The sequence below is a fragment of the Agelaius tricolor genome, unplaced genomic scaffold (assembly GCF_023055355.1).
Source record: "Agelaius tricolor isolate 1412-34295 unplaced genomic scaffold, bAgeTri1.0.p SCAF_5, whole genome shotgun sequence".
NCBI classification, from domain to species: Eukaryota; Metazoa; Chordata; class Aves; order Passeriformes; family Icteridae; genus Agelaius; species Agelaius tricolor.
In genome coordinates this window covers 8929309-8953470 of record NW_027269265.1, presented here as the reverse complement: position 1 = coordinate 8953470, position 24162 = coordinate 8929309, and the positions used below count along the sequence as shown (strand labels likewise).

Here is a 24162-nt window from a genome sequence, read left to right as displayed (position 1 = left end):
CCACCAGGCTGGTGCACCACTCTCGCTCCCAGATGCAAACTGTCAGAACAAGATATTTAAACACAGTAGATTTTCAGTAGCTTGGGGAAATTAAAAAGAAAGAAAAGAAAAAGAGGTTATGTTAATGTCTTTCCCAACACGCTGGCGGAGAGAGGAGGACCTCTGGTTTGTCTGCCTATTCAGAGGCGCAGCGAAGGGGCCGCTTCTTTGATGATTTTTTGGGGCCCCTCTCTGGATGCCTCCTCGGCCACCGCCTCCAGCGTACAGCTGCAGAGGCGCTCCCTGTGCCTGGAATCTCAATGAGGAGCCTGGGGCTGCCGGCGGGGCTGCTCCCCGGCGGGGAGGTCAGCGCAGCCCTCGGCCAGCGCTGTGGGAACAGCTCTGTGCATGGCCACCACCAACCAGGCCAGCCCCGCACAGCTCAGCTCCTCCGTGCCTGGCACGGCCCCGATGCGGGGTCCCACGGTCCCACTGGGCTGACTGGGGCACGATAAATCGGTTCCTCACTCTCTTCCCCCGCAGGCAGTGCGATGGCTCTGGGGTGCATGGCCGTGACTGACGTGACTGCCAACAGGTTCAGGAGAAGTGCTGCCTCCTCCTCCTTGGTTTCAGCTTTTCTAAACCTCCTGCTGCTTCTCAAGCTCAGGGAGAGTTGCAGTCCAGGGCACCTGCTTCATTATAATTTCTTGGGGGAATATGGGGAGGGGGGAGATGGGCACCGGAGGTAGGGCAGAGGGTGATGGATGAGCCGTCTGGTCTCTGAGCGACAAAGGGAGCTGTGGGAGGACAACTCCTGGTCACCTGGCACCCCACATCTGTAAATTAACTTCAGAAAGCAGCACATAGCCTTGGCTTCGGGCTTCCCACAAAGCTATGTAGAAAAGTAAATGTACTGGAAGCTGCCCCTGTCTGTAGTTACACAACAGCGCAGGTGGGAAACACCTAAGGAAGGCATCGGGTGCTCTGATTCACAAAGCTGGCCATGGGAGAGATGAGAAGCCCGATTACAGAGAAAGAAAAACAGATTCTCATCCAATACTTTCTCTGTGCAGGGGATGGACAACTACCACGTTCTCAGATTCTATCTCTCCCAAAGGGTTTGAGATCACCAGCCAACACCACCACTGCAGAAGATGACACCCCTGTATTTTTTTACCACTATACTTCAACTGTATAGTTATGTAAAACTGAAACATGGAGGTTTATATTTTTCTTTTTCTTTTTTTTTTGCTGAATTTCAGTTTAGAAGGTCAAAAATGTTGCCATATTGCTTACAGCAATCAATTTAAGCAATACCAGATATTCCCAAAGGAGCAAAAGAGAATTAATCAGCATGTAAAAAACTCCTTACTCCTACCTTTGGCACAGCTTAGTCAGGCTAGTCCTAACCTACAGCTGTCTCCAGTGGGAGAAGATGTAAATGAAATTTCATTAAAAACAGCAGTTTTAAGGATAGCTACATAAATTACAGGAAAATATAAAGTGATTTCTTAAGCTATACTGAAAACAATCTCAGAGTGAATTGCATCTTCACTACCTCATGGTGCGAACAACAGGACTTAAAACTACCATGAGGTGTCCAACACGATTAGAGAAATCTTTAGAAATAAACTTGCAAGCAGCTACAGGATTTTAACAAAATAAAACATTCCTGTAACAGAAAGTGCCATCATGTGTTTCTCTGCTTTTGACAGGTGCCCAACTCTCTCCCATTTTTATAAATAAATAAAAATGACAGAGGAGGTGTCAGATTCACTGAACTGAATTAAGCATACTTAGAACAATTATTTCTCCCCAAGTAATTTCTACCTTGACACTATGATGGAAAATAGCACAAGCAGCTAACAAGGCACTTAAGCTAATGAGCCTCTGCAAGTTTTTAAATATCTTCCCTTAGAGGAAGGAGGCAGCTACAACCATTCCTCAAGCTCAGTCAGTATTTCTGCAAATCAGGCTCTTAAATACACCCCATGCACTTACACAAACAATATGACTTGGTGCTCCAAAGATTTTATGTCTACTACAAATACAAAGAAAAATAAAAACTAAAGCAGAAACACCAAACACACCACACCCTGGTGTATTTGAACAAGGATGGGCTTTTCTAGACAGCCTCTGAAAGTTGATTCAATGATTTTACCTTTTTGCCTAAGAATCTTTAGGCATGACACTTGTGCTTATCTGAACACATGCCTGATTAGAATACCACATACCCAGTTTTGCTCTTCAGTAAATCCCATCTAGAGACTGGCAGAGCGTCTGAGAGGACAAAGCAAAAAAACATACACAAACCAAAGCTCTTCCTGAACAAATTAAGGTGAAATCACAGGTTTTAAACTTTTATTCCTCAAGTGACCTAAACATAGAGGATGTTCAGGAAAAGCATCATGAATTGATTAAAAATTATTTTAGTCCCTTCTCTCACTCTGCCCCAAAAAAAGATTCGGTGAGTCAAAGACTCGGGCAAGAGTGATTTTTACGATGCGTTTATTTGTTTTATGAACATTAAACCTGGAAAGTACTCAGCAGAGGTTCCTCATTAAAATCTGAAAGTTGGTGAGGCTGAGAGATGACCTGGTAGCCTGGGGGGTGGGACCCCATGGGAAAGCAAGAGCAGGGGAGGGAAAAAGCAGGACACAGCCTCGAAGAAAACAGAAAACATCCACATTGAGGATGTTTTCATCCACCACTCCTTGAGTCCCTGGCTTGCTCTTCTAGGCTCCCATTACCACATCATTGTGTCATTCACAAAGTTAATCAAAACCTCAGGGAATTGTAAAGAAATGGAGAAAAAAAAAAGGTTAAAGGACATTAGGGGAGATTTATGGAACAGCAGCATTTCTAAAATAGATATGAACCAACTACAGAGGCAGTTTGAAGAGGGGGATAAAAGCTCTTTTAGTAAAAACGAAGCTGCAGAACACAGATTTTAATAAATAAGCAATTTATGGAGAGTAAGAAATTAACACATTGTATTGTCACCCTTTAGCTTCTGGGTTCGAGTCCTAATTTTCAACATAAATGCATGGAGTTGTTTTCGGTCACTTACAATAAAAGCTCTACCAGTAATTGTGTGATCATGCTGTGCATCAGGAAATTTCTTAAAAGTGCCAAGAAAATAAAATCAATGTAGAATTTTAAAATGTTTATACAAACTGATAAATATTTCGTAGAAAGATGAATGAAAGCTAAGTTAAACAAACATTTCAATGGAAAAAATAAGAAACTACATTAAAAAAGAGGTGGTGTCTTTATAGGGCTGGGGCTAATTTGGATTTCCCTTCTTCATTTAGTCACTAGCAAGTCTACAAAATCCTGGAGGAGGACAAGAAGACCATGTTAGTTCTAATAAAAAGTTTCATTTATCTTGAGGCATTTAATGGCCATCAATGGAAAAATTAGGAGCACTTCCCAGAAAGCAAGTCCTAGTATTTGTTATCATGGCAACCTCCTGGTTACGCCTCCAAATTTAGTATTCCACAGATAAGTTTTACTGAGTCACTACCCCAAACTCAGCAATGAAAATCTCCTCCAGATAACAGGAGTGCTGCCTCACTTCAGAAGAATTTTGCAAAGTAACTTAATTGCATGCTGAGAATTTAAGCAACTTCACCACTGAGTAGTTTAAGAGCAGAACAGCCACAGCAGCTCTGGTGCTAAGCTTAGCTGAGTAACCCAGGCATAAGAAACTCTGCCAAGGATTTCTGTGCCTTGAACTAAGGTGTGTTGTCACTGTAAAGCAGAGCACAATCCACACTGCTGCCTCAACAGGGTCAGTCAGACTCACTATTACATCTCATTTATTTTTATAATAGACAGTAGAAATGTTGAGTCTTAAAATAATCAAACAGCAAAATTCATGCTGGATTTCAGTGGTACCACAATTTAGCCCTGTGACACTGAAACATGTCTAAAATACAACTAAAAACACATACATATGATCATAACTATTTTTTAGCCTCAACGTTATCTATTATATTAAGCTCATTATACTTCTCTGTAACAGCTCCAAGCTCTAGGAGAGAATGCATTTCAGTCACACAAAGATCTGTTTCTTACACAAGGATGAATGAAATAAAGACCAACCTGAAAAAAGACACAATAAAGACCTACCTACCTTGACACTGCTACCAAAAATTAATTTCCTTGTAGCCAACAGCATCTTGCTACACTAAAGTCACTTTTCATTTTAAAAATAGGACAAAAAATGAACAGTATATCCCTCACAGAAGTGGGAAGCAGATGGACACAGAAGCTGGGAGCCTAGATTACAGTTTTCAGTCTGCAGTGCCTCTTACTTTTGTTTTGGGAGGACATGGCAAAAATTCCATTTTCTATTCCAACTGCTCCTATAAGCAGTGTTAAAATAAACATCACCCCCAGCCTGCCCTAAACTCACACCAATTTCTGTGGGCATCAAATCTGGTACTCGCCTCACTGGATCTTCTGCAGTCAGGGACTGCCAGATTAGCCCCACCTTTCCTCCACACCTGGTTTTCCATGCACAGCTCACCACACAGCTGCTCCTCACCACACACATTCCTTCATCCACCCGAATCCTGAAAGCCCCATCCCAATAACTGAACACAGTCCACTCTCTGTAGTTCCATCTTCCCACTCTCACTAGGATGTCCCCAAAGAACAGAAGCCAAACAAACTCCAAAACACAAACCTCACCTAACCACATTACAGCTACCCATCAGGTGTAGTACTTGCAACAACTACAGCAGCTCTCCAGGAAAGTCAGATTGCCACATTCTGGGAACACCAGAAAACCATAAATAAAACTTTAAACTTTTAAATGACAGCTTTTTGCTTGTTCTTGTTTGTTCTGCATTTTCTTGTTTATTAATTCCATTTTTTTAAAAAGGAGAGACAAAGAGCCCTACAGGTCACCTGAGGTAACATTCCTGAAAGCCAGGTGCCTCAGGGACTTCTGGCAAGGAAGGTACAGACACATGTACAGAAAAGCCTGCATGCAAGCACTGTTTGATGCTTAGCACACTCTGTTTTACAGCATGGCCTGCCACTGATGCTTCCAGCTCAGGTGGCAGCTGCTGGGGGCTCCTCTGCCACTTCAGCCAAGCCAAGCAAGGTCAAGCCAAGCAAGGCCACCCTGCAAACCCTGCAGCTGCCAGTAAGGTGGGAGGGGAGCTGGAGGAGAAAAGGAGGGGGGAGATAGAGGCACCTTTTGGAGGCAGAGAACTGTGTTAGACGTGAGTTAAGACATGGTTACAATTCTGGCTGAAATAGCTGCATGGGAGCAGTGCTGACAAAGGGACAAGCTGGGTCTCTGGTGGGCAGAAGGGACGGCACTGACTGGGCTGAGAGCACAGGCAGGGCAGGGAGAGGCTGCAGCCTGACCCCCTCCCCAGGCCATGCCAGTTGTGCTTGTGGCAATCACCAGTCCTCTCCTGCTCCTGTCCCAGCACCGACACAGGCAGCTGGAAGCACAGGCTGTGCCCAGCCTGTAGGGAGAGTATGCTCCCCACTCAGCACCTCCTTGCTGACATGCAGCCAAATCCAGCAAGCTGGAATCTCAAAGCTGAATCCTTCAGATACACACAGACACGTAGGGATGCTCCAAAGAGCTAACATGGAGCCTGGCTGGGAGCACAGGGTCCCTGCACTGACCCTGCTCCTTCACAGGCACAGCCAACACTCTCAGGAAAATCTTCCTGTGTCACACTGGCCACAAAGACTGAACCACTCTCTGGTCTGGGGAAGCTGTAAGGGTTAGATTATTCTCCTGTTTACTGCTTTTGCACATTAATTTCCCCATCCCCTGTGAGAAAACCTTTTTAACTTCAGGATTACAGCCTGAGTATCAAACTAAGAGACAAAAATGTTTCCAAAAAGCTGTCACTGAACACTTAAAATTTTCATTTATCCACAGCATACTAAACGAACCTTGGCTGTGGGCAGACTTATTGCAAATTACAGTTTTCTAAATGAAGACACATTTGGCTATAGAAATTGGACAATACAGGTAACACCTTCTTCTTTAAAAAAGAGAAAAAAAGAAAAAAAGAGAGAGAACAAAGGACCCAAATGAAAATTACTGTACGGGTATTTTATTTGGTGGCAAAATTGCAGCTCAACTACAAGATTAACTAAGCACAAGTCCACTACTGGGTCACTATCACTGGTTTGAGAAGATGTTTTTCTATACACTTTTCTTCCCCCCTCATCAGAGAATCCAAATTTCCTAGTGTAATCATTTTCCCAATTTTAAAAGAAATGGAAGCCTTTCCAAGCAATGAAGACATCTAGTTATTTAATCACAGATGCAATACAGGATTAAAATGGCTTTGAAAAGGTAATCCTTTATGATAAAGTTTCCCAATGAGCATTAAATCAACAGGTTCCAAATTTCAGCTATAAAATCTGATTGAAATTGCTGCTCTGCAAAACTACCACCTACATGCTCCTGCCTGTCCTTACTGAAAATGCAGTCTAAATTGCTACTTCAATAAAGAAATATACCCAATACTAACAGGAGTTCTACGAAAATTTCTTGATGGCCTGCAAGGATTGTTGTACTTAACCCAAAGGTAAAATTTACATTATAGAAATCAACTGCTCTGCAGATATGCATACAAGCAGGTTCTCGTTTCATGCTGCATTTGGAACTTCTACCAAATTTTGGATGGTGGCAATTAAATAGCTTCATTTGCAATCCTCTCTTCTTTGCACCTAATTCATGACAGCACACAGGATGGAGAAAAAGGTGGTTATGGCATTTCATTAGGTATGTTTCCATGTCTTAATCCTTAAAAAGGAAACTGTAAACGGCAAGCTGGAAAAAGGATGATGATGAAAAAGCAAAGAAGACAGGGATGAGGGAAATAAAAGGATTTTTTTAAAATGGAATTTAGGATTATAAACATCAATGCCTTTTTTAGAAAGAGATCCATCCATATTCCCCCTTTCTTTGTACTGAAGTTTAATAACATTCTCTCCAAGTTACCAATTTTGAGAAAATCACTGGATAAACACTTGTGTTAACCCAGCTACATGGCTCAGTGCCAAATGTAATGCCAAACTTCCCAGTTGCAAAACGAGCTGTTTTTACACACCAAAGTAACCACGCAGCAGGCCTGCCGAGCCTGAAGACAGCTGACAGAGATGACTGTTGCTGTCCCCCCATTGCACCGACATCCATCCAAATACCAACATCTGCTGTGCTACAATTTACTTTTTACACAACATTTAGCAAAACAGTGCCTCTGACTGCAACATCATTAAGGAAGTAACAACAAATAAATCGCAAAGTCCCATCAGACAGTTGTAAAATTAAAGCATAGTTTGCCTTGCATACACTGAGCCTTAGTCCAGACGTGTTGGACTTCAGAAATAATCAGCATTAGAAGGCGTTTTCTTTTATTAAACGCACAACACAAAATTCTGTAAACCATGACAAGTGTAATCCATCATTACAGTGTAAATTACAGTTTTGAGGATATTGACTTGACTCAATCAGGAGAGAAGCAGATGCCTGCGAGGCAGCACAGCCTGCCCAGGACCATTGCAGCAGCCCAGACTCCTAACAGGATTACCCCGTGCCTGGGAGTGTAAGCTCTAAATTCAGGGCCTGCTCCTTTCCAAACACTCTGAGCACGTATTTGGGCTTGCAAAGTAAGGAATTAACATTCCTAGAAACTCAAGTGCCCTTTGCTTTAAAAGCAGGGCTGAGCAAGGAGGCCAAGGCAATCGGACACCACGGCACAGAGGCAAGGTGGGCGCTGGTAGCGAGCCCTGTTACAAATTCACAGCGTGGAGGTTCAAACCAGGATTCTGGCTCCTGAGTGCAAGCCAGCTCTGGTGAGCGGTTCCACTGCACTGCCCAACACAGCTCACACCACAGAAGACCCTACATGATCAGTGTCCTCCCATCAGTCGTCCTGCACACCCGCATCACTCAGGGTGCAACTCAAAATGGGGATGCACAGCCACTCTGACACTGCCACATGGCTCAGGCTTTTATTGGCACACAGGCAAAAGAGGAGGAAGAGCAAAGAATTTTAATCTTAAAATTTGTGACCAATTTTCAAAACCAACTCTTTCTTCCTTCTGTCCTGCAGCAATTCTATGAATGCAAAAAATAAGAAAAAAAAAAATTTCTCACTTTTGAAAAGCAGACACTGAAATGAAAAATTTACTGAAAAACAACTTGAATTTTATTAGGCATCAATTAAAGGGTTTTCCCTCTATCTTTCTGCTCCACATCACCCTCTTTAATACCTTTAATAAAAAAATGCTTGAGTTACAAAAAGCAACATTTTTTGTTGGAACAATCAGTCTCCCTACATCTCCAGACAACGTGTCTGTCTGGAACAACAACATACCCAACACTCAGCTCGAGATACAACTACTTGGCAGGCTGTATTTCAAAGCAGTTTCACCAAAACAATACCCTTTCCCTTAAATCCCTATCAGCTTAACAGTGGAAGACCATAATATTTCAGATAACATAGACAGCAAGCATTTTGGTAAATTCAGTGGACATTCTTTATCCAATCCAAAAATAGCCAATGTTCACAGCCAGATAAACAAAAATGCTACTTCACCTTAATTCATGCTAAAGGCAAGGGGTTAAAGCTTAAATACTTCTGGGGGTTTGGCCAGTGTTGATCTGTGTTAGGCTATGTATATATGCACACACACACACACATATATATATATATGGCCATTGCAGGACACAGGAGAAGCCATGCAAAGCACAGCCTCTGCCCAGATCCTCTCCCAGGCAGGGTTTCAGAGGACAGACTCCTCTGTGCTAGCTACTATGTGTTTGCACAACACAAGTCAAGGTCCAATTGGAAACTTATCTGAAGAGTTGCTCCTGTGCAAACTTTAAGTTCTGAACCTCTGAGTTCAGAACTGAAACACTATTTGTTTGTCCATTTATCCCCTGGCACGGTTGGCTTTTTGTCAGACAGATGTATGCCACATGCAAGTCATTTCCCAACCTCTCTGCTCCACCTCCCTCCACACACTCTGCACACACTCTGACCCCTCAGCAAATGTTGTAAGAGAGGAGGAAGTGTTTCTGACAGTTTGCATACTCTTCACAACAACTTTATGCCAGAGTATAAATGTTTTCTCCTGCCCTCCAACCCTACTTGTAAGGAAACAAAGCAAAACAAACACCACTTCCCAAACAACTGAATGCCCTAAACCTAGCAGCAGGAAAGGGGAGGGAAGGGGTGGAGAGGAAAGGAAAGGATGGATTACACTGAAGTTATTTTTGTCCTGTTCAAGTGGATGGGCAGAGATGACTAAATATAGAATTTATCAAGGCAGGTGAAGAAGAAAGATGACATGAGCCCCATGTTCTAAGGAGTAAGCAATAAATGAAATATACTTCTACTTCATGGCCCAAAAAGCTTCCAAAACAAAACTTATTTGCATGAACAAGATTCAATTGAACAAATACTCAACTCACTGCCTCCTTCCCTTCAGACATGTCACAATGTACATATTAAGCAGATAGGTTTCCTGTCTCTTACCTGGTTGTACTATATATAAACAAGACTAAAAGTCCACACTAAAATGGAAAGAGCTTCACTCTGTGGTGACTCTGGACAGAAATTCTTTAGAAGAAAGTATGCTTGCATGTACAGCTGGGTAATAAGCTTTGCTTGAAATCAAACATTAAGGAATGTTATGTTGTCAGTGGCAACACAAAGGATGTGGTTTCTATGAAATTTAACCAGTTGTGTCAGGGACAATTGCTTTCTTCTGGTCACACTGCAGTCCAGGGCTTGCTCAGAGTAACTGCTGCAGTAGTCTGGATTTTGTAAGTGAAAATCCATTCATGCATATCTTTAACTCCTTCCAGGGTGTGAGTTAGTCTGTGAAATGCCCTGGGTGGCTGGTGCCAGAAGCACACACTCCATTCAGTAACTGTGAACAGGGCAGGCTGGAAAACACAGAGCAAGAGTCCCCCAGACTCTGGGGCTCACAGAGCCTGCAGCCAAGGACCCAAACAATCACCTCCAGGAGGACATCAAGGGCTTTCCCTGTTGGCACACAGAAGGAAGGAAACCTTTGAAGGGAAGACATGGCACCAGTCAAGCCATGACTTCAGTGGAAGCCACACTCACATCAGTGCGATGACAATCTACCACTGGGCTCAAAGAACAGAAAGCTTTTATGTGGAACATTTCCTTTCTTCCATCTGTGCTCCCAGTTACCACAGTATCCAAAAGCCCCACAGCTTGAGCTGCATTTGTCCTCACAACATCCCCATGAAGCAAGGAAGTGCTGTTATCACCACTTTACAGATAGGGAACTGGGGCACACAGAGAGAAAAATAACCCTGTCCGAAGTGATTGTATAAGGAGGAAGTTTGTGGCAGAGCAGGGGAAGACTGGGTTCAATTCTCAGTTCCATGATGGTACCCTCCTGCTCCAGGCACCTCTTCAGCTCCTGGATACTGTGCCTTCAATTTGAGTGACCCACCAAGCTCCTCTGGGCCACAAGAAATGGGCAATGGATATGCCTTTTAGCAACAGCATTTCCAGCCCAAGAAAAATGGAAGAGGGTATGAGACATAAGGGTTGTTTGCATGCAAAAATCCAAACCTGAACAAGGAAAACAATTTCCAAAATAACCACCACTATCCTGGTATTGTGGGAAAAGGAAGGAAGACGTATCAAGTTTTCAAAGCAGAAAATTAAAAACATCCACTGCAGATTCTAAGTATAATTTTAAAATAATTAGTGAAAGTTTAACAGGAAGCTGGTATTAGACATGCATCCTTCAAGAATCTCCCTGCTCTAGATAGTTTAGGTTATACAACAATAAGAAATAAAAAAAAAGTCCCTTTGGTACTACAGCTATCTCATTTCATACATAGATCCAAACACAGGCCTAATGTAGTTTCATATGGAGACCTTGGCTCCAGACTTCACACAATACTGTCTCAGATAAAACAAATTCCAGAAGCTGCATACTACTCAAGGTTTCCCATTCCTGGCTGAGCCAGGCTTCAACCCTGCCCTCAAAGGTTCTCTTTTCTAAGTGAAACAGCACATCAGGTCCAAAATTTACTCTGTCCTCTGGGACTCTAGTTGCAGCCATCCAGAGAACCTGTTATGAAATAATCTACAACTTAAGGGCATTCATAAAGCAGCATTTAATGTCAACTGTTTGAGGTGACTATTACCCTGGAACAAACAGCAGAGATCCATCACACTATGGATCACCGGCTTTATCGAATCTGACTCCAAAAGGTGACTGCTCAGCTCAGTGGCCAAAAAATGACAAGACTGCTACTAAACCATCAGGAACAGGCCTTGATGAATGACACAGTCACTACACTGATTTGGTCAAAGGAAGAAATTTCTGAGTCGGTGGTAGCTGAGGACACCAGATCAGCCATGATGAGCTTCCAGGTCACCTCTGCTATCCATGGACTGTTCTATCAATTGATGCTGATAGGCTGGACCTCATGGCCCAGGTCTCAACTTTCACAACAGGCTGCTGCTGCAAACTCCAGCCACCAGCAACACAACATGCACCTAAAGCACACCTCCTCTGCCACAAAGTCTGAAGGAGCTGAAGCCAACCAGCTTCTTCTGAAGGCGGCACCATCAGGCACCTAATTTAACTCCTGTCAGTGACAAAATAGAAGCCCTGCTTGAAGGTGCCCAGAAAGAACAGAGCTAGTTCTACCACACATCCTGCTACACCCGAATTTCTCCCCTTTCTTTTATACCAGGACTATAAAAAAGTGAAGGAGAAAGGTTGGGATGAGGGTAGAAATATTTCTACTTTCTGACAGCAAGCCTCACAGCAACAAGAGCCAAATAAACAAATGAAAGCAAAACTTCCAGCAGCTTCACAGCTACATAGCAATCTTAGTAAACTAGACATTCTAGCAACTAAAGCAAAAAGTAACTTTTGGGTTCAGACCCAGCACTTACAAAAAGTAGTAAATAAGCACAGTTTGTTTATTATTCCAAGTTTGGAACCTTTCCCTTGAAAAATCCCAACTTCTGTATATGAACAGACCAGCCAACACTGAAAAAATAAAAGGCCTGTTGACAACTGAGGAACTGCTATTTATTTTCTCCTTAATAGCCATCACAAGGAATATGAAAAACAAAGCCAAACACCTCTATATATGAGGTTGTTATTCTCTTTCAAAATCCAGGTGGGCTTTGCATGAGATCCCCAATATCCCAGTATTAAACTGGTCAAGAACCACAGAGTACTTTATGTTAAAAAGAGCCATTTGAGGTGATCTGGTCTGATCACCCTTCCCAAAGTGGAGCCACTCAGAATGCTGCAATGAATTCCTAACACTAATACTGCATGTAGGTAATTCAGAATTAAAAACCATACAAACACAAGAAATAGAACAGATGCGATTTTGGCAAACTGCAATTTTCAAATCAAATTTGAGGAATAAAATCTCAAGCCTGCATGGGCATGTGCCTTCATTTTTATCTCCTTACCTCCAATAACTGGTCTGAGTATTTTAAGAGTCAGCAGAAAGACAAGTATCAATACATTCTCTGTGTGTTCTGGGCATAAAAAGGAGAAATGAATCCACTGTTCCTCCATGGTATATTTCACCACATGAATGATGAGAGAAAAAGCACAGGATTGTACATGGTCACAAAGGTATGCATGGGCCCTGAAGCATGAACATGTATCTACAACCACACATCCTGTTGTGTGTCATTCCATTTCTAAAATAATGCCTGGAAAGAGAAAAGTCTCCAGAAACATGAGGTTTTGCCATAAGCACACCCACTCTAGTCACAGGAATAAACAAACCTCTCCAAGAAACCAACAAGAGCTGTTATGAAGTAGCCCATTCCTAGTAGCCTGGAGCAGCTCCAAGAAGAAAGTTTTCCTCTGGCCATAGGAAAGGTTTCATAAAATGTGAAGAGAACTTCATATATACCCATTTTTTGCATAATCCTACCAGTAACATGTCAGAGGATTAATAAAAAAAAAACAAACCCAAACCCCAACACTTAAAAGTACACAAAACTTACTACAGTGTATCTGAATTTTTTTCCCTATTTTAGATGCAGCTTTTCTGCAACATAATGATTTGTGTTACTGTAGTAGACAGCAACTTCAGATACACATCTGGATCTGAGCCACCTGCTGTACACATGGAACAACGAGACAGTCCCTGTTCTGGGAGCTGACTGTCACAGGACAGGGACAATGGAAAGCCAGACACAGACACACACAAAAAGGGGTACCGATACTGGGCATTGCTGGGAACAGCAGCCTCAGTACACACACATTACAAGTTCATTGGGGCCTTTTATAAGCAACACAAGGAGCCAGAGCTTTTGAAGAGGATAATAAAGCAGCACTGCAGCTGTTTACAGGGACCATTTCCCAAGTGTGAAAGGCTAGCACAAGAGAAAGCACGAAAAACTGCTTGCTTGCCTCTACGTTGTAGTCACAGTATAGACACATGCTAGGCTAAGGGGAGGCAGAAGTTAACATCTTAATAGCAAATTAGAGATGGTACAAATAGGTATGAAAAGCAAAAGCAGCTGGTTTTGTAGCTCAATGCAACAGAGGAACTAGTGGTAGGGACAAAGCAGCAGGCTAAAGAACGAGCTCTGCTCTGTTCAGAGCAGCACTCTGAATGGGACACAGTTACATGCCAAGCATACTAAGATGCAAGATGATGCAAACCTTAGAAGAGTATATTCCCCCCCCTCCATGTTTTGCTTCTGTTTTCCATTTTCAAGAATAACAGTACAGTCCAACAACTACAGGAACTTAGAAGATTAAAAAAGTCTCTGCAGCTGATCTGCTTAGAGCTGAGACAAGTCACTATTTTTCAGAAAGAAATCTGGCCACCTGCTGCTCTAGGCAGAGAAGGCAGGATACATGTAAAATCATGCTCTCTCTGAAATTACAACTGATATTACCCAGGAAACACAGACTAGACTGGGAAAAATATGCATTAATGCCAAATGGTGCAGTGTGCTGAACTGAACTGTACATGGCTGGCCAGCAGTCTTCATTCTGTTCACATAGGTTTGCTCATCTTACAATAATTTTATATTATTTCCAATGAACAATCTTCTACAGACACTTTAGACCTGTGCCTTCTGTTGTCAAAGTGAAATCAGAGTGTAGATATTGGTAAGGCTAGGGCATCACAAAACCTCAGGCATTAACAAAAAGAAAGTTACATGAGTTATTATGGAAGGATGAAACACCTACAGAACAAAAAGTTCCTACTGCAGCAAGAACAGCACATTCTAACCCAATAAAAGCAATCACCAAGTCTAGTCACAGAGCACACAAGAAATCAGATCAGTCTAGGCCAATTACAAGGTGTAAGTTTTAAGCAACTGATCTTAATGCAGCTGTGCCACTATGGCTGAAGGGAAGACATTGCTCCACTGCATCTCTCTCTTTAACAGGGATGTCCCACTGTGTTCAAAATGTGAGGTCACATTTGGCTGCCACATCTTTGCAACCCCACTGAATAAAGGGTGACAATTAACCCAGCTTGTAAAAGCAACAGTCTGGAGAAAAAATGCCTCATTTTACCTGAACATGCTGAATCTGGCAAGAGCTGACAGTCAGGGAACACACAGAACCCTTGAAAAATACACAGCATCGTTTATTACACTGGGACAGTACTTTGTGTTGCACAATCCAAGCTTTTGTTTCAAGCAAGAAAATGTTTTCTAAATATTTTGTCACCATGACAGTCTAGCCCTGGACTCTAATTCTGCCCTTGGTTGCTCCAGAGAACCCCTGTGAAGTCAACTGTGTTGCACACTGGATCCCAGGCTGCCAGGAAGGCTCACCTGGCAGTGCAGCCAGCAGCATCCTCTTGGGCCTGTGTGCTCTGCACAGCTCTTTCAGCCTGAGTTATTGCCTGCCACAAACTAAGATCTGTGTGAAGAAACAATATCACATATAAGAGGAAGAGAGGTTTGCAACTATGAAGCACCAGACATCTTCTCAATAGGTTCAACTTTAAGACAAAACCTATTTCTGAGATAGCAAAATGAAGAATTTTAAAGACAGAGAGAAAATGAGGCACAGGAAAACATCCCAACTTTGAAGGCCCTGTTCCAAGAAAAAAACATGTCTTTCAGGGACATTAATTTGGAAACTAAATCTGAGCAGACACAGCCCAAGTGCACAGCACAGCACCAAGAGGAGCAGCGGAGCATTTCCGTATGACTCAGGAAGCCCAACAAACACTTCTGCAGAACAAGATCAACAGGGTGTTTATATACAGCAGCAGTGTCATGTGAACAGGCGGTTTAGTTTGTGAAATGAATGTTTGCATTGTCATTAAAAAAAAAAAACTAACCCAAACCAAAAAACACCCTCTATTCCACACTTACAAGTTTCCAACATAAAAACATAGCAGGGGAAGGAAGTACTTCAGCAGCCAAAATTTACAAATTCTTACCATAACTTTGGCACAGTAAACTTCTCCAGTGTCACAAAGGCCTATTCTTCAGGGGGCTTGGTTGCCTTTTTTTTCAGAAGGACTAATCCACATGTGAAGGCTATTAAAGAACACACAAAATGCCAACAGAAGCATAAAACACATTTTGTGTGTCTGTTTTCCAAGTTATATCTGTTTTTCCTTACAGAGATACCTAAGAACAGCCCGGAGGCAGGTATTCCTGCTTTCTTGCTTTTTTTGATGAAGCTGGGTAAGCTTTTTCCTTTCCCAAAATGACAATGCTGCTTTTATTTTAATTCATTCAAATCAGTGAGAGAGATTCACCCTCTTGAGCTGCACTCAAGCGGTCAGGCTTCAGGAATTTAACAAAGAATGAAGATTTTAATACAGAGGGGTTTTGCTTGTTAGTTTGAGTACAAAAGAAATTCCTCACAGTAACCTTTTAATTGTTTGAGAGGCACCTTACTAGAATCTCAAAGAAAATGCTTAATACTCTAAGTTACACTTGGCATTTCTGCACAGCAAAACAAATTCAAGCTCTGAAAGTCAGCATTTTTCCCCTCTTATTATCTGAAGCTACATTAAAGCTCTAGCATAGATTTGAAAGAAATATAACAGAAAATTCTGCCTGATCGAAGTACATAGAGCTAAATTTATCCTTCAGATTCCAAAACACCACTTGGAGATTGGGCATTTAGAGTTCTATTCACTGGCTAGAAAAGCCAAATGGTACATTTTAAAAAAGTGACTTTGAAATATTGTTATGAGAACAGGGACAAGCTATGTAAACCCTAAAATTCTGTGGGTCTTTGTATTCACAATTATTGTCACAAACTAAAAGGCTCATATTCCCCACTAAGCAAACATTTACAATTAAATCCATTCTGCACAAAGCATTTGCATTTTGAGATAGAACAGTCAGTTGTTCAGCTGCTGTGATTTAGATGGATTGGTTCATTATTGCTGCAGTTCGTTTTCAGCTACACTGTATAACAAAGGGGTGCCAATGTAGTCGTGAATGGCTTTAAAGCTAAGTATGCTGCTATTCTTCCATGATGATGTAATTTAACCATCTTCCCATCTCTCAGATCAAGATATCTTGACTTTACAGGCTAAACTTCAGCAGAAACAACAGAAACAAGCTGTCACAAGTGTTCAATAGGCAATATAGAGATACTGCAAGTCAGCTGGAGGTTGTTGCCAGCAAGTTTGCACTGGTTTTCCACAAATGAAAATGGAATTTTCGCCTAATTCTTATTTAGAATAAATGCTTTTCTTATCATGCAAGTAATAAGGCAACTTTGACTTCCACATCAGGAGATACATCAGTTATATACCTTTCAAATGTTCCTGCTAGAGTAAAAATATACCTACATCAGAAAAGAAGACCAGATTTACAGCTATCCCTGATGCAAAGAAAACTTCAAATTGAAAAGGTCAAATGGTATACTACTCTTTCACTGTCTGAAAAATAAAACCAAAGACAGCATTTAAGTCACCAATTTCATTCTTTAAGAGAGATTAAAGAGAGAGTGACTTCTTACACAGGCAGACAGTGACAGGACAACAGAGAATGATTTCAAAATAAGAGAAAATATTTAGATTAGATGAGGTTAGAAATTCCTTAGGCTGAGGGTGGTGAGGCACTGGAATGAGCTGCCCAAAGAAGCTGTGAATATCCCATCCCTAGAAGTGTTCCAGACCAGTTTGGATGAGGCTTTGAGCAACCTTATCTAGTGGAAGATGTCCCTGTCCATGGCAGAGGGGTTGAATTTTATCATCTCTAAGGTCCATTTCAACTCAATCCATTCTATGACTAAAGCAGACAAACCATTTTTTTAGTAACAACCATGTAAAAAGGCAGGATTTCTTTTTAAAAAAATTATGGAAAAAACTCCATATGATTTGAAATGTGGTCTTCTCAATACATTTCCCCAGCAGCACAAAGACCACTTCCCATAAAATTACTTCATCATTGAATTTATACTGTCATAGGACTCACATCCTCTGCCCAGAAATCAAAGTCCACCTAGAAAACGACTTCCAAATCCTACAACCAGCACTGTCACCACAGATAATCACAACTGGATTCCAGACTGCTCTATGCATAAACTTCCAGTAGAAAAATAAACATTTAATACAGCTAAATCTATGCAACTACACATTTCAGTCCTGAATTATTCCTTGGTGTTCCCAAATTTTCATTCTGCTTAATGAGCATAGGAAGGCAAAGAGACTGGATGATCAAAAGTTAAAAATAATAAAACAAGACAAAGAAAAATCTACATTACAAAGAAAACACTTTCAGTTAGTTAAATGATTGCTATTTATAGATGGTTTATTGACCACAGAAAGGCACAGGGATACATATGACATGTAAAAACACCAGTCCAGACAATCCATGCCTGGAAGCCCCTGAAAAGCAACCAGCAAATAAAAAGCTGTATTCCCTCTCTGCAGAGGCCTGGCAATGCATTTTGAGCTGCTTAACAGGTTGTTCAAGGGTGTAACTATTTACTAATACTCCAACTGAGAAGCTCCAATGTAGGCATAAACCCAAAAATACACAGAATTGTGTGCAGTCTTGTAATTCTGGGCATAAACCCTACCCAGTGCAAATATTTTCTACACCAGTTTAACTACACTACTCTGCACAAAACAGCTATATGTTGTCATTTGTAATATGGCACATACAAAGCCTTGTACAGGAAGAGACAGCAAAATTTTAACTAAGTATTTTTTTCTCTTGAATCTTAAGATTTATTTTAGGAATTTGATACATAAATAAGCAGTTCAAATACAGTTTCATTTCTATGTTTCTATTAACGATGAGACCTGCCAAGCATCTTGCAGGTAACCAGAAATTTATTTTTTCATATTGCCTGCTTTCTGAAGTGTAATCAGGATGTGCTCTGTGATCCCCAGACCCTCTGACACAATTGTAGAAATAGCAGGGTAAGGCTAGGAGGCCAAAAAAACAAAAACACACACTACAAATTATTTCAAATCCTCTATTTTTTGAGCTTTTTTCTGTCAAGTAATTAAACAGCCCTTTTTGCTCTGCTTAGTCTAAACCATGGAGCAGGTTCTGCTTATCTTTTCCAATTTTTCTCAACGTCATGAGGACTAGCAAGCTTCTCTGCTTCAGGAAGAAAAACAGGCAAAACTTTCAAAATCTTGGGACTTCTTCAGGTGGGAACTGATTTATAAAGCCAACATAAAGGCTGCACTTAAATTTTGAGAATTAGTAGCAATTGATATAAGCAGCCTGACCTCCATCAGCACCTGAAGTTCACTTCAGGGCACACCAGTGTCAACCTCTTGAGTCTTCATCAGCAAATAATGCTTGTCTTGAAGACCTCTCCTATGGAGACAGGCTGAGAGAGTTTGGGGCTGTTCAGCCTGAAAAGAGGATGCTCTGGAGAGACCTTACTGCTCACTTTTTATACATACTGAGGACTTTTAAAAAAGACTGAGAGGCTATCAGGGCCTATTGTGATAGGTTATGGTTCTAAATATAGAAGAGTAGATTTAGACTATGTGATATTTAATAAAGAAATTCTTCACTCTGAAGGTGGTGAGGCACTGGCACAGGCAGCCCAGTGAATCTGTGGATGTCCCACCCCTAAAACTGTCCAAGGCCAGCTTAGATAGGGCTTTGAGCAACATGGTCTAGTTAGGGCAAGGTGTGCCTGCCTATGACACAGGGGTTGGACTAGATCATCTTCAAAGGTCTCTTCCAACCCCAACCATTCCAAGGCTGGAGCTCCCTCCCAAAACAGGTATCTCCTGTGAAGGCTGTGGCTCACCACCAACACAAAGCCCACTTTTCTGGCATGCTTATCCTGTGGTTCTCATTAGGAGACTATTAGTAAAGCCCAGGCAGAGGACACTGATTTGACAGCCCCATAAATTACTCAGATGCTGCACTCAGTCTCATTAAGAGCATGAAATACCACTGCACCATGCACAGAACCACTGACTCTGAAGTGTATTTCTACATGCAGTTCACCAAAGGCCTGGGTTTTGGACAGCACTTCAAAACATGCTCTCCCATCTTACCCAAGAGGCTCAGGGGAAACAGTAACTGACTTGCCCACAGTCTGTGATGATTGTTTACCTCAGCTGTCCTCAAATATGACCATGCACTTTTGAATAAACTGACAAATTTCACAATGTTATTTGACCAGCTATCTTTTTCACATTTTTGGCTCAACTTGAAGAGGTGGGAGAATAACCCCAGAGGTCTGCAGCATGCTTACCAACTGCCCTCAAAAGTCAGTCTTCATTATTTCCCTCTTTCAGCTGCAGTAAATATTTCTCACAAAAACACACTACTTCACACCTAATATGGTGCTTTTCTTTCTCCATTCTTTTTCTTCCTCTTTCCTCACATAGTTTCCTGGTTTTTGTTCCCCCTTTAAGAAGCACATTGTACCTACAACATAATGCATCTGAAAATAATAATCCCTCCTCTGTCATCCCCCATGAGAGATGACTTTTAAATAAGGCTTAACTAATTTTTTTCTTTGTAAATCAGTTACTCCAATATGTAAAATGGGGAAAACCCCAAACAGCTGACAAGTATTTGGTTTTTACAATGCTCTCTCTTTTAAAATACATTAAAATTAAACGTTGAGCTATTAAGCAAATTCTTTTTTTTTTTCCGCAACAGATATCAAGGTCTGTTTACCAAATGAATCTGACACCAACCACCACTCCAATTTTTAAGAGAATTATTAGTGACACAGAAAGTGTATGAAAGAAGAGACACCACATGTCACCGTGTACTGCTCTAAGAGCATCAAAGTCCTCACCAGCTTTTTCAGATGGCAGAATCTCAGGCTACAAGGGATAACCAGGAGCAAGTTTGGGCAGGGGAAGGCATAGGCAAAGACAAGGAGTGCAGCTGACAGTGCTTACACAGTGGCAGCAGCACCAGTTGGAAGGGAAGGAACCTTCTGGCATCCACACAGGGGCTGCAGGGGAAGACATTTCCAAGCGAAGACAAGGCGCCAAATTTGAAATGCATGGCACAGCACCTTGCCTAAAACCACCTCTGCAGGAACGAGCAAGCTTTATTCTCTTGCTCTCTCTTTACCTCAAAATAGCATACTCACTCAGTACTTCTTTCTTCCTACATCCAAACCTGATGACTTCTCAATATGCCTACTGAGAGAAAAAAAGAACAGAAAACACGGAGAGCTCTTTTTTTTCTTTTTCAGAGGCCTACCTTTCCCTTTTTGAAAAGGAAGGAACCATGAAAAAGAAAATCAAAGCAAATACAGGCACTTTCTGCATGATCCACTGTATCATGCATTCCTAGGCTTGCTTTTACAGGGCTTGCAACGTCCTAGATCCCTCATTCTCAAATCCCTTTTAATAACAAGTAACATTAATCTATGACGCTACCCCACTTTTAGAGATAAAATTGAGACCTAGTTTGTTTCGCTTCTGATGTGCAATAAAACAGAATATGAAAGTAAACTTCCAGGACTGACATAAATAACCTGGGCATCAACATCCCAGCTCTTCCTCTTTGCCATTCAAAGAGAGAGTGCTCAGTCTCACTTCCAAGTAAGCTCCAGTCAGTTTACAATCAATGAAAAACACATCTAACCCAGCATCACTTCTCTAAAGAACTGAAAGTGTTTTGTGAAAATGTTAGAATAAAGACTTTTTGGAAGTAATTTTTACTGAAGAAAGAAACATTTCGATGTCACCCTTCAAAAATGTGAAGCTGTAGAATAAAGAATGGGTTTCATGCAAAAATGTTCTGGAAGACAGTTTTCTGAAAGGTTGCTGGAAAGTAACAGAAACACTCCAAGACAAGTAGTCTGCTCTGTGAAAGGAAGATGAGCCACTTCTAGGCTACACCAGCTCTTTCAAAGATGAAATGCAGTACAGTTACACTGCACCAGCTGATTCTCAGTTTCTGACTTCCCCTGTCATCCAGAGCAAACTTTTTACAGTACACTAGACCCAGCCTGTTTCCTATGATCTCTCCACAAATAATTCCATCAGATGAGATTACCCTCCAAAAGTCTAGCTGACTAGCCATTATCAGCTCATATTTCTCCAGATGTTTTGTGATCTCATCCTTTCTTAATGTCTCTAGCATCTTGCCTACCACCAAGGTCAGATTTATTAGTTGACAATTTCCTGGTTCCTCCCCAGTCCCCTTTTCCCAGAACAGGACAAGTAAAATGAAAGCAACCAAGAGCTAGAATTGCAAAACTATTGCCCCTTGTGTTGAAAAAGAGACACACAAGGAAAACCACAAACTGACACAGCTTATCTTTTGTTTCCAACAAGAAGAGCAACAGATTTCCCTATAAACCCAACCCTTCAGTTCCAGAAACAGCATCAGCTTCTTTCCCTCTGTCACAACTTCCCCACTCCATTCTTCATTCAGTCCCACTCCGTTTTTTGTTCAGTCCCTATCTTGTTTCTTACCTTTTCATTCCCCCCTGAAGCAGCTGTGCCTTCTATAGTTGGCATCTTCAGAGTTCAGATGGCTCTTAGGATCCTTTGCATCAAGTGCCACAGCCATTCTTTGAAATACCATGAAAGGCAGGTGATCCTTGAACTAATCTGAACCTCAAAGGTTCTGACTACACAGGTCACCAAGACAGTGCATCACTACATCCCAGGGACAGACAGAAGCCAAGGTAAGAACAAAAAAACACCCCAAAATAAAACACACACACACACACACACAAACACACACACACACAGAAAAAGAGGTAGGGAACATGGTGAGAACAGAAAAGAGAGAAGAAAGAAGAGGTTGAAGAAAAACAGCAACACCAGAGACTCCCTGGCTTAAAAATATATCTGGTCATATCTTCTTATAAAATCCTCTTTTGATTCACACTAACAGAATACTGAAAGTATGAATCTGTGCTCCAAATAACAAAGGTAAAGTTCACCATCTGTGCTATTCTGCTAGGGAAAGTTAAAAGAGCAACAATCAGCATTTTAGTCCTGGTTTGTATTTTACATATGGATCTTGCATTCACTTTATGCAATGAAGCTATAGCAAGAAAAATCACAACGGGCCACTTGTTATTTATTAGGCTGTCTGTAACACTCCATTCATTACAGAAATAATTCTTTAACCAAAAGAAAAAGAAGGTATTATATCCAGAAGTGGAGTAGGTATCTTATGTATTATTTCTCATTTTAAGGTCTCTATTAGATTTGATCAGCTTGTAAGCTACAGATTCCATCAGTCAAATAGTTTTACCTGCCTGAAGTCCATAAAATATGGCATTTGGAGGACATGTTATGGTTTTCATGGTTAAAATTACTATGTGGTGCTAATATGCTATTTAAAAACAAAACAGCTCTGCATTTCCTGCTAAATATTAATAGATGAATACACAGGTCTCTCCAGCTCCTTATAATTGCTTCTGATTTCTCAGACTGAGAAATGGAGATTTTTCAATTTCCTTTTTCAAATGTCAATGTGTATTTTTCCCTCCTCCTCTTTCCCTGCCTCCAAAAGACTCCTTTTTTTCATACAAGTTTATGCCCTAATAAGAAAACCGGACATACTAGGGAGGACAGAGATGACAGAGTATCAAAACACACAATCCCCTCTTTGTTAGCCATGCAGAAAGACTTTAAAAAAAAAAAAAACCAGGATGAAGACTGAAAACAATAGAAGGACCTTTATAAACAGGGACAAGAGCAGAAAGATACAAGAAATCCAATGAGATCTTTAAAATGGATCAGTAAAGCAAGTAAAATACACTTGGGTACACCTCTGTTCTCCAAAAAGTTCCCCACACACAACCAAAATTAAGGATCCTCATGACATACATTCAGAAAACCTATAATCTCAGAGCTCAACAAGCAGCAATTTGGGCAGATAATTTTCTCCTTCTCTCCTCATATTCAATCACAATTATAGCACCTCTGCATCGAACCATTTCCCGCATCCTTTCCCACTAAACAAAACCCTCAGTGTCACACAAGCAGGGACTGCACACCCTGGATGTGCATACACAGGCTGGATGCACAAATCCAAGCCTGAGCTCCTTCACACCTCCCACCTGTGTGCTGGAACAGTCCAGCAGGCACACAAAGAGTGGTCACAAGAGTCCATCCTTGCTGGGATTTGAATAACAGCACCAAGCACTGCCAATGGGGAAAGGGATGGGGAGGGAAAAGTTCATTCATGAATTCTTTCATTTCTGCCTGGTTGAGGTTAGACATGTCATAGACACAACTGGCCCCTGCTCAAGCAAACATCTGCACTACTGGAAGTGAAGCTTCCTTCAGTGACTGACTTAGAGAACTGCCAAGAGCTCTCGGTCAGGCAGCAATGTTTAATTTCATTTCTCCATTTGTATTTTTAATCTTGGAAACAAAAACATAAATGTAAAGCATGCTGACAGAAGAAAACAACTACACAGTTCTAGAAAGCCCTGCTACTTCCCTGCCAGGCCGAAACACCTGCTCCTGCTAATGATGGCTTTATGCTTACTTACACCTGCCATCCAGAAGGGCTCCAGAGCACTTTGCAGCCTGATTTATACATACACAAATCATTAAAACCACCAAAATTAAGCCACTGCTGGGGTGAGATGTGGCAACTGTTTAACTGCACGCAGCCATGCTGTTCGACTGCTCAGGACAGGAACTGTAAGAGACACCAAATCCAACCAAAGCTATGGGGAACGTTAGGTTGAGAGAACATCATTGCCCAATCTGGATTTTAGCCA

At 41.5% G+C, this 24162-nt stretch overlaps 1 protein-coding gene across 4 annotated transcripts in view; it reads right to left on the bottom strand.

Annotated features, from left to right (window-relative positions):
• Positions 1-24162, bottom strand: part of AKT1 (AKT serine/threonine kinase 1) — a 79219-nt gene that overhangs the window by 45284 nt on the left and 9773 nt on the right. The window contains exon 3 of one of the 4 annotated variants that reach the window (XM_071426308.1): positions 21887-22072. The exons of the other annotated variants lie outside the window; for them this stretch is intronic. The gene's annotated coding sequence lies outside the window, so the exon portion shown is untranslated. The remainder of the gene's footprint in view (positions 1-21886; positions 22073-24162) is intronic. 4 annotated transcript variants of the gene reach the window in all.